General features: G+C 38.9%; 1 long non-coding RNA gene across 4 annotated transcripts in view; it reads right to left on the bottom strand.

Annotated features, from left to right (window-relative positions):
• The window catches only part of LOC145550194 (uncharacterized), a 210,713-nt gene that overhangs the window by 86,673 nt on the left and 106,226 nt on the right, over window positions 1–17,814 (bottom strand). For all 4 annotated transcript variants that reach the window (XR_014086085.1, XR_014086086.1, XR_014086084.1 and 1 more), the window contains exon 5: window positions 9,369–9,448. This is a non-coding gene — a long non-coding RNA (uncharacterized LOC145550194). The remainder of the gene's footprint in view (window positions 1–9,368; window positions 9,449–17,814) is intronic.

Genomic DNA, 17,814 nt, shown 5'->3' with positions numbered 1-17,814 from the left:
GTCAAAATGTTCCAGTGGAAATATTTGATTTATTTCGAACATGGTAGAGGTATAAAATCACACACATGAACAAGGAATGCAAAATTCAACGTGACATATATTGTTTAAATGTATAAAAAACAGATATTTTAGATACAGATATCTCTCCAAAATTAACATCTCTTTTACATTGTCTCGTTTCTTAACTGAAACAAACTTGATGGATAAAACACAATAGCTTTTCCATCTATTTTGCCAGTGGTATGAATAATTTTGACCTCCACCGGATATCCTATCAATACATGTTTGTTGCTCTGTTTTGAGGGTGGGCACAAAACAGAGCAACAAACCTTGCTCTGTTTTGTGCCCACCCTCCTCTTTCAATGGCAACATTTTCCAGGCATGAATATATTTTCAACCTAAAGTGCCTTACAGATTTCTGCTAAAGCCTGCTAAAGAAATGCTTACCAGCCAAACTATCATGTCAATGGAATGATATTAGTTTAATGCAAGCCGTGATATATTGAGAGCTGGAGAGAGACCCGGTGGCTCTACTGCATTTTGATACAGGGACATATCTCATGCGTATGAACTGGCTATCTATTGGTTGCAGCGCCATGCATCATGCATTAGCCAACATTTTAATCACCATAATGATGACTGTAACATAATTAGGTTTCTCCTGTGGTGTGTGTCTGATTTTGTCATTCACTTCCTCTGAGTGAATTCGAGGTCATATTTCTCTGCTGAGCTGAGAGGAGTTGGGGGGGCAATTCCTCACTTCTTCTTACCATGGGAATGCATCTTAGTCCCCCACTCTGCTCCCATTTCTCTGTACTTCACAGATGTGAATGGTGCTTTTATGGATGAGCCAGCTGATGAAGGATCCATCTTGTGTGATTAACATTTTCACAGGCCCGAGAATTGTCTGCGTGTTCAATTATCAGCGGAGAGCCCACCTATTGTTCCCGTGGCACGCTCCTGCTAAGTGGAAGTTTATTCCTTTAACACTGTGCATTAGCGCACATCAATTATGCAGGTTGCAGAAATTACGCATTTATGTATTCTGATAATTACATTTTTAATACAGCAGATGTCTGCCTCATTTATAGCAGTTAATGAAAATGAATGACAACCATTTTACAGTGGAAAGTTCATGAGGGAGCTGAAAATATGAGCGACTTTGTTTCGCATGGCCGGTTTGGACTGTGTCCTGAATGAAAATGTCTCCTTTATTGATTAGGAGATCTAAAATAACATGGAGCTCTAATTCCATTGTAGAGATCATGATTCATTTACATAATCAGGCTCTAAGTGCAGTGCTACAAAATGGCTGCTAACATAGAAGCGAATGTGCTGTTCTCATTTACATAAGTGGAAATCAGGCCACAAAGCAGGTACTTTCCTGTGTATCACATCCTTAATCACTCAACTTTCTCATGCTTTGAAAGCGTCAAAAACCTTTTTCTTAGCCGTTTCACATTATCAGCAGTGTTTGTCCAAACTTTACATACATTTTCTTATTGGTATTGATATTATCAATTTAGCCGTTTTGGTTATTTTGAACATTGTTTGGAGTGAACCGAATGTGCAACGTAATGCTTCAGTGATTGTTAAGAACAAGAACTGAATGCACAAGTTTCCATTTATTTTTGAAGTTTCTCTTATCCACACAATGTCAAAAACATTGTAGAAAGTTACTAATATTAAATGAGCTCTATCGATTCAGACAAGAAGAGTGATCAAATTTTCAGCGAGAATCATTTCATCGTCAGAGTTTGCAAGGAGTTTTTTCTTTAAGTTTTTCTCAACTTGGTTTGAGATATTTATTTAAATATCAGTATGTGTGTATATGTATGTTTGACAATGAGTGAGATACAGAAAATTATAAATTGAAACATGGACATCAATTTCTTGATTTTGAAAATCTTAAGTCGGAAGTTGTGCAATGTTCTCCCTGAAAGCATAATTTTTTCTTTTTTTTTAAATCATTAAAACACGCAAATGTAATTGACATTCTTACCAGTGGCGAGTGTGTGTAAACGTCTGTCCTGTAGTTTTCAAATTATGCAGCATTTATTATTAACTTGCCTCATATGCAATAGAAGGAACGAAACTGGCAGTTTTGCTGGGGAGGAATTGACAGAATAATGTTCGACATCCACTCAAATTTATGGTGGCATTTTGGCCAGGAACTGACATCTGAAAACTGAGTCACCAGCTGTAAGTGGCATCCTCATATAGGAAATCCTGAAGAAGAAAAAAATGACAGCAAGACAAATGCAATTTGCTTTGACGTTCTGAGACAGCGATGCATTTATTGTTCAGCCATTTGCAGCAATACGGACCTCATTATCACATGCTTTGGACAATGTCTCCAGAAACTAATGAGTTGGTCACAACTCGAGACATTTCTTTTTCTGCCACCCATCACAAGGATTAAAAATAAAATCGGTACGCATAAGTCACATCATCTGTCCTCTAATACAATCATGCTTTGAACTTTCCTGTCATGTCTCATAGAGGCAGTGAATGCACTTACAGCACAAGCACTTCCTGTATCGGGGAGTGTGTGAATTATTTGGCGAGCGTTTGGAGGACTGTTGTGATTCCGGAACAAGGGCAGTTGTTATCAGCAAAGATACTACCGAGATCCACTCTAAATGCAGATTTTTTTGAGTGTTTGACAAGTGCAAAGAGAATGCCTGCTGGGAAATAACCTCAACCATAATTAAATAAAAACACAAGAGGCCTCCAGTTACACTTTGCTCTCAGGGGTTTGACAGGTGATCTGGCTTAAAGGACCTCATATTAGCATTTGGGTATATTTTGGCCGGTACACTTCTTGTACTCGAGTTGAGATTCAACATCTTTTGAAGTTTTGTAGGTCAGTTTTTTTTTTCTCACTAAAACCCTAATAAACACTTCTGTTGAAAGAAAGGTTATACAATAACAGGAATGTCAAGTGCTTAAGCCGTAGCATATTGTCAGGATTGCGCCATGTCGAATTTGTCCTTATGTTTCAACTGTTACTACAGTTTATTTGTTTTATAAAGTTCAAAGTTTTTGTCAGAAGAATAAACATCCAGACTACAGCCCTGTCTGTGAGTATTAGTGCAAAATTGGAGACAGCTCTACTCAGTTTAGGCCAGCGCTTCTGTCTGGGATTAGTTTAGTTTATGGAGCTCATGCATCACATTGAGTTGGCAGAGCAGGGAACACCATGTGGACAGCAAAAACAGTGAAAATGAGTGTAGTGTTAACAAGACACATGGGGTCTGTTGTGACTGTCCCAGATTTCTGAGTTGATTTCACTCTGGGTTGACAAGGATATGTTGGGGTTTTTTTATGGATAGCAAGGTAAAGGGACCACTATGCCTTGAAAAAGTATTCATACTGCTACAATTAAAAGAAAAATCTTCATTTTTTTCAGCCCATGACATTCTGAATGGTGCTGGCTTGCTCAAAATCATCATAGCACATCGCTAGGAACTGCAGCAAAACGTATGGAGTAAAGGAGAGTTAAAAAAACAACTGCATGCAAGACGTAAACCTTTATAATTTCTTTCCACTTCACAATAATAAGCGACTTTGGGTTTTATTACATAAGATAGCTATAGAAGTAGATATGAGTTTGAGGATTTAAAGTTAAATATGAAAAAAATGGAAGAGTTGGGAATACTTTTATGATGCACCGTGAATAAATGATTGCTGTTTGAAAAAGCTGCAAGCACTCAAGTAGAAATTGAGCCTTAACTTGATCTGCAATGCAGTCCCGTCAGTCAACAGTTTGTCTTCAACTTTACATGGAAAATCCAATACTTGTTTATGTAGCACCAAATTTTGTGATCAATTAAATGCTCATCCTACTTTCACCTTTGTTTTCCTCACCGATAGTTTATGGAATAGTAAACCCAATTTCTCTGTGCAGTCATTCTCTGACAAGAAAATCCAGAAGTAAAGAAAGTTCACGTAATAAACAAACATCATCATCTATAAACCGATTTGTCTATGAACTGGCAATACCCCCTTATAACTATGAAGCTCATTAGCCAAGCAATGCTAAAAGAAAAAAGAAAACACCAGGAATGGCGTACACTCAGAAAATGCAGAGCCACACTACGAAAAAATAAATAAACAGCTTCTTCTGGAATTTTCATTATTTGATAGGCAAATTACCACCCTGAATTGAAGGACGCTGCATAAATTAAGCAAATAAGCTTTTAATGAAAAGAATTCTGAGTGAGACTATTAATCAAAACCTGCAAATGACTGGTTGATAACCCTCAAATGGGATGGCTTTCAAGTGCAGTTTAGTCATCAGCCCTTTCTCCTCTTGTGTCTCTCTAGCTCCTGTGTCTCCACTGTAACCTGTTGCCTTGGAGACTGCAAAACTCCAAAATAGTTGTCTGGAGGCAGTTAAAGTAGACGTTACATTCGGTTTCTGTTAATTGAATACTGTGTCAAAGTCGCGTTTGTTTCCAGGCTTGCTTAGCCCTAATTGTTTTCACAGGAATGCTTTGGTAGGTAAGAGGCTTATCCTGTCGTCCAAAACATTATCTAGAAGTTGTCCATCAGTTTACGTCCCTCTGTCTGCAACACCGCGACAGCAAACTATTCTTTTTAAGCAGCACCTTGGACATATTTTCAATTACAGCTTACTGAAAGGCTGTCAAACTCAGGCCAAGGCCACATGTATAAGATAAAGGAAGTCTTAACAGTGTTACTGTATTGCAAGTAATTAAGAAAAGCAGATTGCAGCCAGTTATCAGATAATGAAGTCTGTCAGAATTTGAGTTCTCCACTCCCACACTCTCATCCCTCAGCATCATCTTCTCAATGTGTACTGTATTGTCTACATTTGATCCCTGAATCCATCATTGAGGCTCAGCCGCACATCGATCACAATGCCTCTATAACCTCCCACTTTACACATTCTAACTATTTGCTTCAGTTCCCCCAGAGCCTCGTGGCACAAAGGTCTTCCAAGGGAACAAGCAACAATTTGATGGATGAGTGGACAGGACACTGCTATTTCCCAAATAACGCCATGAGGATCTTAAAAGCAAGGGGATAGAAACAGGAAGGGGCTAGGCTGGTATCAATCCACCTGTTGCCTAAACCACTATCCATAATTACCCAACAGAACAGAGAACGCAGCAGACCAAAGAAAATAGCTCTTCCACCTATGCTTCAATTCTTCCATCTGATTCGGACATCGTCTGTCTGGAATTGTACAAGAAGAGCTAAAATGTCCCCCCTCAAGTGTCTTGTTTAGCAAAGACAGGCATCACTGGTCAAGCCTTTGGCAAAGGGACAACTAGGATATAGGCAATGTCAGAGTGCTGGCCGGCAGCTTTGAACATATAGATTGATGCCTGTGTTTTGATTAATGCCAGAGCACACCCGCCCAGGTTAGTGGAGGCCTGACAGCTTTATTGATAAATTAAACACTGGGCCACATGAAAAGCATTAATCTTTCAACTCGTCTCCTCTCTTATTTTGTCCTTGAGCATTTTCAGAGCTAAGTTGAAGTGCTTGTTTGAAGCAATGTCAACACTGACACTCTGCCGTTGGTTATTTCATTGCAACGCACAAATAGCGCTCCGGGATTAGAATTAAACTACAACTCCAGGTTGTCAGAAACAAGTCTTTCAAAGTTCAACGGACCACTGGACTGGAACTTCTTGTTAAATTCAGGGTGTTGTGTTTTTACTTTGATGGTATAGCTCGCCGGTACAAAACGTAACTCGATTCATTTCAATGAACCTGATGCAAGCAAACATTTGTAAATCTGTGTTTAACCGTAAAAGTGTTCAGGTATATCACTGTAAATTAGCGGGCTATGTGATGCACAGATCCCCCTTAAGGACTGTCCGTCGTTATTTGATCAGCGCTAACAATGCTCTTCAAATGAAACCAGCCTCAAACCAAGACCCAATCAATCAGGGATCTAAACAAGAATGTCAAGAGAAATTTAATACAACACATGAGCCCAGACTGAAATATAACATCTACATCCCTTCTCCATACAATCCCTCCCCCCCTTTCTCTTCCTTGTTCCAGATGGATGCACTTTTGAAGATGAGTCTCAGGAAACTTTTAATGAACAAGAAGCAGACCAAGGGGCTTTTTGAATTATCTCATGGTCGATAAGCACCCCACAGCGTAAATGGCACTGCGAAGGGCTTTGGTCAGATAAACAACATCTTTTCAGAAAAAGAACAGAGGAGGGAGTTGACACTTGAGAAGAGATTAGCAGGGTCTCTTTTCAGGGCTTGTCAGGCCCATTGGACAGGAATCGAATCTGTGGGAGAGCACTCAAAGAAGAAAAAGGGAGGCCAGGACAAAAAAAATTCACCTATTCAGAATCTTTGTCCATTTTAAAAATTAAGTTGCAGACCTATGTTTTCTGAATTTAGAAAGAGCTGTTGAAGCAAATTCAATCAATTTAGGTTGCACTTTGCAACAAAAGGTGCAAAGATAATAACAAAAAGGGTTTGTACCCAATGATGGAAATGACTTTTTGATTTGGGTTAAAAAAAACAACACACTTTGATCATGACATTAAAATGTAGAGCCGCATGTCAACTCTATATTTTATTGCATAACAAAAAATACAAAAGGTTGCAGCCGTTTCAGATTACTATATCTGAAAAAAAAAACTTACTAAAATTCCTAATTATTCATGCCATTCTTTGAAGTGAATACACAAATCAGGATTTATTATGATGTCTCTAACACCAACGTCTGAAAATTACACATAGAGCCTCAACGACACAGAAAATACACCCACGAATATTTAGTTAAAAGTTCCTTGCAAAATTACACCTCAACCCACAAGCTAATCTTTAATCAACTGTACTTGCCTTTACACTGTTATAGATTCAAACCAGAGATTTCAATTTTTATTGCATATAAAGTTTATGCAAGATATATTGGGTATATTTCAATGCATGAGAGAATTAATTGAGAGTAAGAACTGCTAAAAGCAATCACAAGCCCTTTTTCTTGCTTTGGCTAGTATTTGGCATTGTGAAGAAACATGAAAAATGTACACCAGCACTAATCTCAAGATGATAACTGTAACTCATCAAAAAGAATAATAAACATCAAGAGATTTCCTTCTTTCTCAACAATGGGGGAACATTAATCAGCTTCAGTAATTTTCCTGATAAAACTGTAAAAAAAAAAAAAAGACACATTGCAAAAGTGTTTAACTGAATTATTAAGATATCTAAAAGCGAGCGAGACATGTCATATTTTTCACAGTGTGTGAGTGAATAGGGGAGTTAATCTAAATTTTCAGTACCCTGTGTCTTTAAATCAAATCTGCCGTCATTTACTGCATTGCAGATAAGAAGTCATCAGAGTCACGAATCGAACATTTCATTGGCTCCAAGCACTAAATTAATGACATGAACTTGATTTTGCAATTAGGATTTTTTCTGGATTATGAAGCTGATGGGGGGGATAAAAAACAAGCAGATATGTCGTCGTCTCAGTGCATCCGTCTTTGTTGTTTACCCGTGTATGTATGCGGTCGACTGTATGTGAGAGGTTAACCTGCTGAGATCAGCTTCTGACGTTCTTATGGGCTTTAAAATCTTTATTGACCTGTGAAGGTGAGTGTTTTAATGTCCACCGATAAGCAGAGAGGTGGACTTTGTGGTAAATGGGTTGCACTCCTAATTGAGTCGAGCAATGCATATCAAGTAAGGTGAAAAGCAGCGGAGAGTTTTGGGGGGGAGGGCTGGGATGTGAAATGTTTCATCGTAATATGATTTATCCAGGGTAAAAATTTTATGCAAGAAATTAGACATTTTAAGACTCCAAAAACAGAATGAATGCTCAAAAATCAACCCCCCACCCCAGTTCCATTTCCCCAAAGGAAGCTGTTCTACAGCCTCTCTCAGCCAGCAATAAACAAACTGTCAGCCTGGATTTGCAATTTTTCCAAACAAACCTCTATCTTCCCAAAAAGAAAAAACCCGTTAGGCCCAATCAGTGCCAACAAAGTGACACCCGCAGATGAATTTGTTATAAAATCCCTTAGCTTGGATAACAGGCAAGCAAGGGAGTGATCTTGCATTCCTAAGGAGTTATCCGTCATCATGATCCAAGCACATGGCAGAAACTGATGATATGAAAACATGATATAATTTGCTCTTGCTTATCATGCATGAAATATCCTACTCAAGATGGCAAGAAAGGAGAAAAGAACCCAAAAAGAAAATACGTTTTTGGATCATTACCAATATCTACAAGAGATTGGTTTTGTTGCCACAGTTCTTAGACAGACACAAAGAAATGTATGGAACTACGTAATACCAAAATGGTGGACAGGTTCAATAGAAGTATGCAATTACCGGCATGTGATTTTGGACCTTGTTAAACATTTCATTTTTAACAAATCATAAAAAGAGAAGAGGCATTGAAGTTGAGGAAGCGACATGAAAAGACACATGTAAACAGTTTTTTGCAAGCTCATATTTTACACATTTCTAATTTTTTTTTTTTTATAAAAACATTTTCTTAAAAGATAAGCTGAACAATTTACAGTTAAGTTTTTTTAAATACTGATATCTCAACATAGTCTTGTCCAGCCCAATCTGAGTCCTTCACATCTGCATTAGTGCTGGTTGTATGGATTTAGTAGGTCAAGGCAAGCTGAGCACAGCATGATACTATAAGCATTGTGGGCAGAGTGCAAAGCGCCAGAAAAGGACTAAGGAAGGGCAGCGTTTGATGAAGACTTTCCCCCATGTCCGCACCAACTATTTTAGTTGGAAGAAAACTAAAGATTAAATTTAATATGTTTGTGTTTAATTTACCAACAAACTCAGCTGCACAAAGTGTTGTCTTGTAGCTAGAGGATGTATTGTGCTTAGTTGCACCCATTGTGTTGTCATGGTACGATCAGCCATATACCCTTGTGTGTTATTTTTTGTTGTTAGTTCAGTTATGCATTGTTTGTGGTGTCCAGTTTTGTTTCTTTGACCTCTAATGAGATTAACTTCATTTTGCAAATATAACTTTTCGGTTCGAGTAAAACCTTTTTCTCCCTAATAATTCCTGTGACTCCTTCTGGTTTTCAACTTGGTCTATCACACTCTGGCTTTGAAGTGCAAACAGATGACACCTGAACTCTAATTCAGTGGAGTCCTGGCACTGAAAAGCAGCCAGCGCCGGGCAACGCGGGCTGATGGACCACCCCCCAGGAACATGTGTGGCTACCCAAGCATGGCAGACAGAAGGGAGAAAATATGCTGGTAAGGAATTCAGTTAGAAGTGAGAAAGGATGAGGAGCGCCGAAGAATGAGGAGTCGAGGGAGAAGCAGTATTGTAAAGGAGGAGTCCCAAATGTAAGACAAGATATGGTTAGTTACCTTTCAACTCCGCAGAAACACTGAAGAAGGGAAGCAAACGACGTGAAGGTTAGGAATCGGTGGCGACGCTTGGATAGCCGCTGTAACACAAAGAATCAAGCAAAACTCAAAACGTGTCATCACAGTGAATTTTGCATCATTGCACTACAAAGCACCTACTCTGCAACAGCTTGCATTTTGAAATGTGAAATTCAATGGAGCGATGGTGTATGCCGTTTATGTCGTTTAGATTCAGTTTCTATGCACTCCTTTCTTCTTTTTTATCATTTCTTCTCCACAAGATTTTTGGTAAAACGTTGCACTTTTGTATTACAGTGACTTTGGGTGATGTCTAAATAAAAATGTTGCTTGTTTGGACTAAGAATTGATTATGCATTAAAAAGAGGAAGGTTGTGACACATTCAAGGTTCCATGTTTTGCATCTACTATTTGCATCCTTTCTGCACAAGATTCACAAAATAAAAACGGACGTAAATGTGCCCATCAATTCTAGCAGATGGCAATAACATCGACCTGTATTCGCATACTTCTCTCCAAAATAGAAACAAAGCAGATGTAATGGAGTTTCCAGAAAAATATTTAAATAGTTTTTTATTTGAAGAAGCAAATAATTTTGTAAATATAAGACAGGCTATATTTATTTGACTTTGAACTTAATGCAGAGACGTCAAAACTTTACTTTTCTGACCAAGACTTTCAAAAAATGTGTTCAGTCTAGAAGACTATGCAAAATTATATCTTATCTCTACATCATATACTTTGAGATTGTCCATATTGGTCACTAACGCTTAATACATTTTGACTAAAATATGATACTTTAGCATTTCATTACATGTTTCACAACTTTAAAGTTTGAATTCTTCCAAAATTATCGTCATCTTGCATGGTATAAATTCTCTTTCCAATGGCAAAGTGAAGACATGATTAGAAAATACTCTAAATGGCAATCTAATGTACAAGCAATTTTCTGTATTTTGGGTTTTTGAGAGTCAAGTCTGTGGAATTCAAGTGATGAAGAGAGAGAAGAAAATTGAAAGAGAGGAGACAGACACCGTTATGCACCTCTGACAAACTGCAACACACAAACCAAGAACTGCACCCAGTCGAGTCGAAAGCAAGTCGAACCCTCTTGTTAAAAATTCAGCTGAATGGTTTTTATTCACTGGAGCACTTTTTTTCCCCTTTTTTACCAAGATACTGAGTTGAATTGCTAATACAATTTGGTATTGAATTCCAAATAGGAGAACTGCTAGATCTTCAACACCTGTGCCAAAATGAAAACAGCCAGCGCCTCCATGCAGAGAGAACCTTTGAGGCGCTGAGAATCTCTGTCTGCTGAGCAGAGGAGCAAAACGTTCAGAATCAAAGGTCAAAAGACGCAGCCCGGTTCACCTATAGGTGACATAATAAGACCACGGGTTAAGAGTTGGGCGTCTCATCAATTTATCTTGACCTTTTCTTTTTTTTTTGTATTTTTCATTTGGCCCATGAAAGTTTTCCTCTACTGAGGCTCCATTTGTCACTTAATTTTTTTTGCTAAGTGGAAAACTGAGCAGTGTTGTTTTTGATTTAGTCTTATAAACTAGTCTTAGTCTCAGTTTATTGCACCTAAAGAATATTCTACCAGATTTAAAATGACTGCTGGGCCATCACAGATAGCCATTATCCTCAAATCTGTTCACTGCAAACGTATTTATCCATTCTGGCAGTCATTAGTTGCATCTTGAAACAGGACAACAACATACCACAGGTTCATGATTTTATAACCTGAGCATCAGGTGCATCATATTTGAGACAGGTCAGATAATAAGTAAAACTTTCACACTGTTGGTGAAATATAAGGATGCAGCCATCATTCAAAATCAAAGTTTTTGTGAATTTGGGCAGGAAATGTTTTGCTCAAGTTTTCGTCCAGAAGGTCTGATATCTCCCATCTTCGGCAAAGAGACACGGAGGCCTGGGATAGCGAGTCCAGATGGGCTGTGTTCTTGGCCCCTATTGGTTATTTACTGGCAAAAATCACCCGCCACGCTGTGATAGATTTAGGAATCAGCTGTTGTTCCTCCTGTCATGGCCCTCCAGAGACACCATGTCAGCCTTTGGCATTTCTGCATCACACCTACATTTAAACGCTACTATTTTATTTTTGTTCAAAACCACTCTTGGTTCCTCTTCTCAATAACCTGACAGGTGGAGTAAACATATCTTGTAATGACGCAGTCATCTCATGCGTTTTCCCCAATCTGGATTTTACCAGATTGGGGAATCACAATCTTGGTAGTTTCAGCTCTGACGTCCACCATGATGCCCTTAAGTCTCGTTTGCATTTGCTCGCGTGAGTGGGCTGCATCTATGGAGACTTTTTTTTTTCAAAAGTATAACCATAAATGATAAAATGATTTAATAAATGAATGAGGGATGCAGAATCCAGTGGTAAAACTATTTAAATCATCTTATAAATAAAAGGCAGCTTTAGAATCAGTACTTTATTTGTGTGTGTGTGTGTGCGTGTGTGTGTGTGTGATTACATAAAACATCTGATTTCATATTTCAAAGCAACAAAAGACAAAAAGGTTCAAACAAATTAATTATGGAACGCTAAGCTAGATTTATCTTGGGAGGCAAATATGAACTTTAATATCCTCAGGCCAAGCTAGTACTGCTCAACAGGTTCAGCACCTTGTGGCTGTGCTTTCTCTGGTTTCCCTCACTTCAGTAGCTCCCCGTCAGGGTTAGAAAATCTGAAATGTGTTTGGAATTGAGCCTGATCAGGCAACTGCAGAGATTATGGCTTCACTGTGGTGTGGCCTGTAGCAAAGAGCACAAACCCTTTGCCAACAAGGGCAGAGAAGGATATGGCAGGAAACATTACGAGCTTTTAAGACAGAAAATCGGGTTAAAAAAAACCCCTCGATTTCTAATCCAATCTTTTGCGTCAAAAGGCAGCATTACGGAAAAAGCTAACCATTAACCAAAAAGCAGGGTAAGAATGGGTCCCACTGTGCTGTGGTTTCAACATTCCCAATTGACAGAGCTGGATAATTTGGTCCAACTGCACCGAGTGATCAGGATACTTTACAACGATATTAGCTGTGCAGCACAGGAAGTTTTCTTTTCTTTCCTGCGAGTAAACTTGAATGTTTGTCACATATGAAAACGCAAAATAATGATTATGGCATGGCTTACATGAGTTCTCTAAAACACTATGCTTAATTTTACGACTGCAATTAGAACGAGGCAAAGAAGCACAAAGAGGAGGAAGACAGAAGGATAAGATGACGTTTTGATTAAGGTACCAACAAATTTTTATCAGCACTTTCAAAATGTCTCCTCTGTATTTCCCATTGGACATCCGAGGTTAGATGGAACGTGTTTCTCCTGCCCCAACTTCAGCCGTCAGGCATCGATCCTCACAAGATTACACATCAGCTGCAGACATCTCCCAGCAAGACCAGCATTATAAATAATGCAGCAGCCAACATATGAAGAGTGCATCACTAGGGTAAACTGAATGATAAGATTCTACCTAAAATTCAAGTACTGCAAAGGTCAAAAGCACCCAGTACTATTGACCTAGAGTAAATATTTCCTTGATAGTAATAATTCAAATTAGATATTTGGCTGCTTTTGCTGAAAGAGAGAGAAATCTGCCGATTCTACGACTTCAAATGTGCAAACATCACTCTTGTTTTCTGTCTTCATTTTGTTATCCTTTGCTGGACTGACTGCTTGAGAATTCTTCCTTTTACATTTTAAGTAATAGTCTCCATGCGTTTGCGTTATAACAAGATTTTCAGTGCGTTCATATACGTCCATGATATAAAACAGCATTAAACAATGGGTTCACTCAGCTAGCCCAAATTAAATATGCTGCTGCCGCAAAGGGCCACTTCCTGTTTACCTCAACGCCAAAGCTTCACCTATAATTCCTGCTCCCTTGAAACTGCCCGTTCCCCTTAAGCTGTGCCCTCCAGCATGAGCCTTAGAGGATGTGAGAACCCGTCCCCTCAATGCTCAGTCTAAATCTGACACTCTTTCTTTGCCTTACAGGGAGAGGAGGGTTTTTTTTGTGTGTGTTTTTTTTCACTCCTCCCAGAGGGAGACGGGTGAGTGCAATGCTCATAGCATATAAGAGGATCACACAGCAACGCTGAGGAGTTGGCCATTTTATGGCAACTCTCTGCCGTGACAGATGGGCAGAGTGCTACTGCCACAGCCTAGAGTTTAAAAATCCAAGCTGCTTAAGGAATGACTGAGATGAATGGGGAATGACGGTGGGTGGAGCCGTCAGACTGGGAAAAGAAATGTATAGATAAAAGAGGGCACACGATTGGCGAAGGGAAAAATGGTGCAGTTTGATAAAAACTAAAGATACTTAAAAGCACTTAAAGCACCAACGGTCAGAATGCAGCAAACTGGAACTGCAGCAGTTGCAAAAGAAGAGTGAGGGAGTAATGAAAAATATGGGAAAGAAATAATCGATGCATTAAAACAGAGAAACCACATCTAAATCTAGCCAGTTTCATAGGAAACCACATGAACGGTGCGAGTATTAAATTAGTTTCCCACAGGAAACTCGTCTGTTCCAACCGCACAGAAGCTCCCGGTCACAATTCAAATGAAGAAAGTGATTTATTTTCCAAAGTGATGCAGGATTTTCTCGGTGAGAATGCGAGACAGTTCTGGACTATAATGGAGTGAAACTTGCGGAACCCCCCCGCCCCATCTTGACTGATCCGAGTCATCGATTGAGGAATGAGCGCTACTCTTCCATAAAGGTGCACATAATCCTGTCACGATGCAGAATTAACCGGTTCATTAAGCAATTTCTTCACTCATCTATAATAAGTCTAACGCAGTGGTTCTTAACCTGGGTTCGATCAAACCCCAGGGGTTCGATGAGTCGGTCTCAGGGGTTCGGCAGAGCCTCTGCCGCGGAGGTAAAGACTCACTTGTGTAAAGTCGTGATGGCGCCCCGCTTTGCCATCACTTGCTGCAGAGGATCACGTTACATTCCTTGGCCAATCAGAGCTGCGGAGGAGCCCTGATTGAAGGAGCTCCACTCTCAGCATGGATTTGAACTTGTGTCTTTAATAACTTCAGCAAAGCTCACAGATTTTTTTTTTACCAAATTCTGTAGCTTTCGGTGTACTTCTAAATCTGCTCCATAGTCGCATCTTTTCGGGGTTGCGACTATGGCGTGGGGGTGGTAACACAACTAATACAATTACATTACTAAATCAAAATAACGCAAAGTCTTTATTATTTATCAGAGGTGGGGACTCGAGTCACATGACTTGGGAGACGTTAAAATCCCGACTTGAGACTTGACTTGAAAAAATGCTCAAAGACTCAGACTTGACTTTGACTTTCATGCCATTGACTTGGGACTTGAAGCTGTTTACTTGAAAAGACTTGATATTTTTTACTCAAAGTCTTAAAATTTAAAACACATTATTTATAAAGTGGCGTCATTAATTAATTTCACTCATTCCGTATCAATATGCGCAGACCGTCCCTCTGTTTCTCCTCTCTCCTTATGTAAGTATGTGTGCGTAGCTGCAGCTCAACCAATCAAATTAACAGGATTTGGACATTTAAGCGCTCAGGGAACGAAAGACGAAATGACCGCTGGAATATGCTTCCGCGAGTAATTTCTTTTGGCTACGTAGGTTATGAACTTTCGAATAAAAAACGAACTGCAACTTGTAAAACATGCAAGAAGAGAATATTGGATGGAGATGCCACGACGTCCAACTTTGTCCGGCATTTGAAGCTTCACAAAGATGGTAGGTGGCCCTTTTCTTTTGCTGTAAGATAGCTGACTTTAGCTAACTTCGTGTTAGCATGTGTACTCCGGGTTAAATTGTTGATGATTTACCATAAATCCGGTCCTTCAAATGCCTCCACAAATAATGTGCACCGTGTTATTAGCTCAGGAAGCCAGTGGATAGTGAGCGGGGCTCCGGAACAGAAAGCAGATTCTGGACCTGAACTCAGGGAACAGAGTCTCTGTCCCATCATGATGATGAGCCGGTCTAGTGTCATCTAAGGATGGTTGGTGTATTTGAAGACATCTACGTTGGGAAATTATATTGACAATATATTGTTTACTGCAGTCAGTGCATTAAGTCAAGACCGGCGTGACTGTCACATGTCGCACAGAATCCATTTCCAAGTAGTAAAGCTTTGCTGGACAAAAAAATCCCGTTTTTTTTTTTGGCCATCTTTCAAAAATTTCTGTAACAATAAAAATTGTACAATCTCACTGACCCTGAATATAACACTAAGTGGGATAGTTAACTGAGTAAGACATAAAATAGCTTACATGAGTAAGCTAATAGTTACATGAGCTTATTATTTTGTGTTTAGTGATTCTGACCAGCTTGATTCACACATGTTTTTATCAATATTGATGTGAAATTGGTTGTAGATTTAACCCACTTTGCCTGACATATTTATTTTACCATCATATCCAAATTCAAAACCACTCCACTTTATTTGCAATGATTTTGATTTTTTCACGTGGTTTATTTGTTAAAACAGACCAAATACAGTGACTGTCCCAAATAAATTTTGTGTTTAGAATATCTGGCCCATATTTACGGAGGACCGAAATTAACATACTTTAAAATCTTTTAATTTATATATGCTGAAACCATTGTCAAATTTAGCAGCAATGGTAATCTCAATAAACAAATGCTACATTTATATATCTGTGGTCTATGTTAAAATATTAGCATTTATGGGGCCCCTGAAGCTCTGGGGGGCCTGATGGAGCCGCTGACTTAATTTGGATTTGAAAGTAATTTGGACATAATTAATATTTATTTTAATTGTATTTTTTGATTAATTGTTTTTAAGACTAGTTGTGGGTTTATATAGCAGTTCACTGACAATGTTTTCCCTTAACATATAATTACCCAGTGATATTTTTACTTTTATTGTCTACTTAACATCTTTTAATACAAAAACACGGTGGACCGCCAGTGGACCGCCTCGGTGCCCTGACCACTGGGCTTAGCAAGTTTTCTGGGGGAAACCCTGACTTTGATAACCCTCAATAAGACTCTTCTGTGAAGGTTTCACAAACTAGATAGAGAACTATTAATGGATAAACAGCAGGAAGGTAAGAGACGTACAGAAGTGCAAAGCAGGGTTAAGTTATATAACCATTTCTCAAAGCTTTGGAGATCTCACAGACTGTTCAATCCATCATCCAAAAATAGAAAGTGCATGGCATACCTCCCATTACATAGCTATTATGCTTGGAAAGGAGAAAATGAATCAAAGAGGCAACCAATCCCCATTTTTCCACCGATGGTCATCCTGTAAGAAAGTAATCTGTGTGAAATGGTGGAGTACACACCAGACTTGGCAGAAAATATGGTGTAATATCCTGTCCTCTGGTTTCGGCATATACCACGGCTGAGTTATTTTGAGCCCAGTGTTATTTCTAGGCACTTGTGAGTAGATTTTAAAGTGCAACCTTGATTTACCTTTTTGTTCTATAGGGGCCATTGAAAAAAATCTGTAATAAGTTTGTTTTAATCATTAGCTAATTAAATAATGACGTAAATAACCTCTCACTGTGGTATTCCTGTTTCTCTCTATTAAATGCTGTAGATTCTGGTTTTACAGACTCGCTTGTTTTATTCTCCTTTTGAGAGAAGTGCTACCTAATGCCTAGCAACATCTCTTCCTGTCCCTACAGCACCCTGGCTTATTGTTGACATTTATCTGAATGTCCTGAGGTTCATTCAGGCCCAACACTGATACAGCTGCATGAACACTAACAAGCCAGCTTCAGATCTTGTTTTTTTTATAAAGCTCAGATTCTACCTTTGTCTTCGGCTCACTCTCTTGGGGGATTTTGCCATCATTGTACTGTTAGATTGTCAATTAACTCGTAGTGATTATCAAGACGAGAAGAAAGCAAAAGAGAACAACGTTATAAAGAGAAACAGTCGTTTGCCCTTGCTTACCTGAAGTGATAACTTATCTTTGATGTTTTCTGCTGGGGAAAATACGAGATAGACAAAGGTATCAGATTAATTAGATGAAAATGAAGGGAGCGACTCCACTGGAGGAGTTGGGTATTAGTGATATCACAAATGAGGCATTTTTAATCCAACATGTGTTCAGAACCAGCCGTTTCATGAGTGCCGAACAGTCCCAGGTATGTGTTAAGACACTACTTTGAAAATAGAACTACAGCTTTGTACATAAACTGCATTGCTATTAGTTTTTAACATATAGCCCTTCGGGCGTTACCTTGGTGATGCTAAAATATGATTTTATGCACGAGTCAAGCTGTGTGAACTATGGTATTTTTAGTAGATTCAGCTAAAGAAATGAAAACGACTCCTATTTTTCTAACACACACACACACGTAAATGCATGCATGCAAATACCATATAAACACACAGATGTATATGTGCTTTCC

This window comes from Poecilia reticulata, chromosome 23 (genome assembly GCF_904066995.2).
Source record: "Poecilia reticulata chromosome 23, P_reticulata-male-v2, whole genome shotgun sequence".
Taxonomy (NCBI): domain Eukaryota; kingdom Metazoa; phylum Chordata; class Actinopteri; order Cyprinodontiformes; family Poeciliidae; genus Poecilia; species Poecilia reticulata.
Note: the sequence above shows the minus strand (reverse complement) of the source record. Positions and strands in the feature narration are given on the sequence as shown.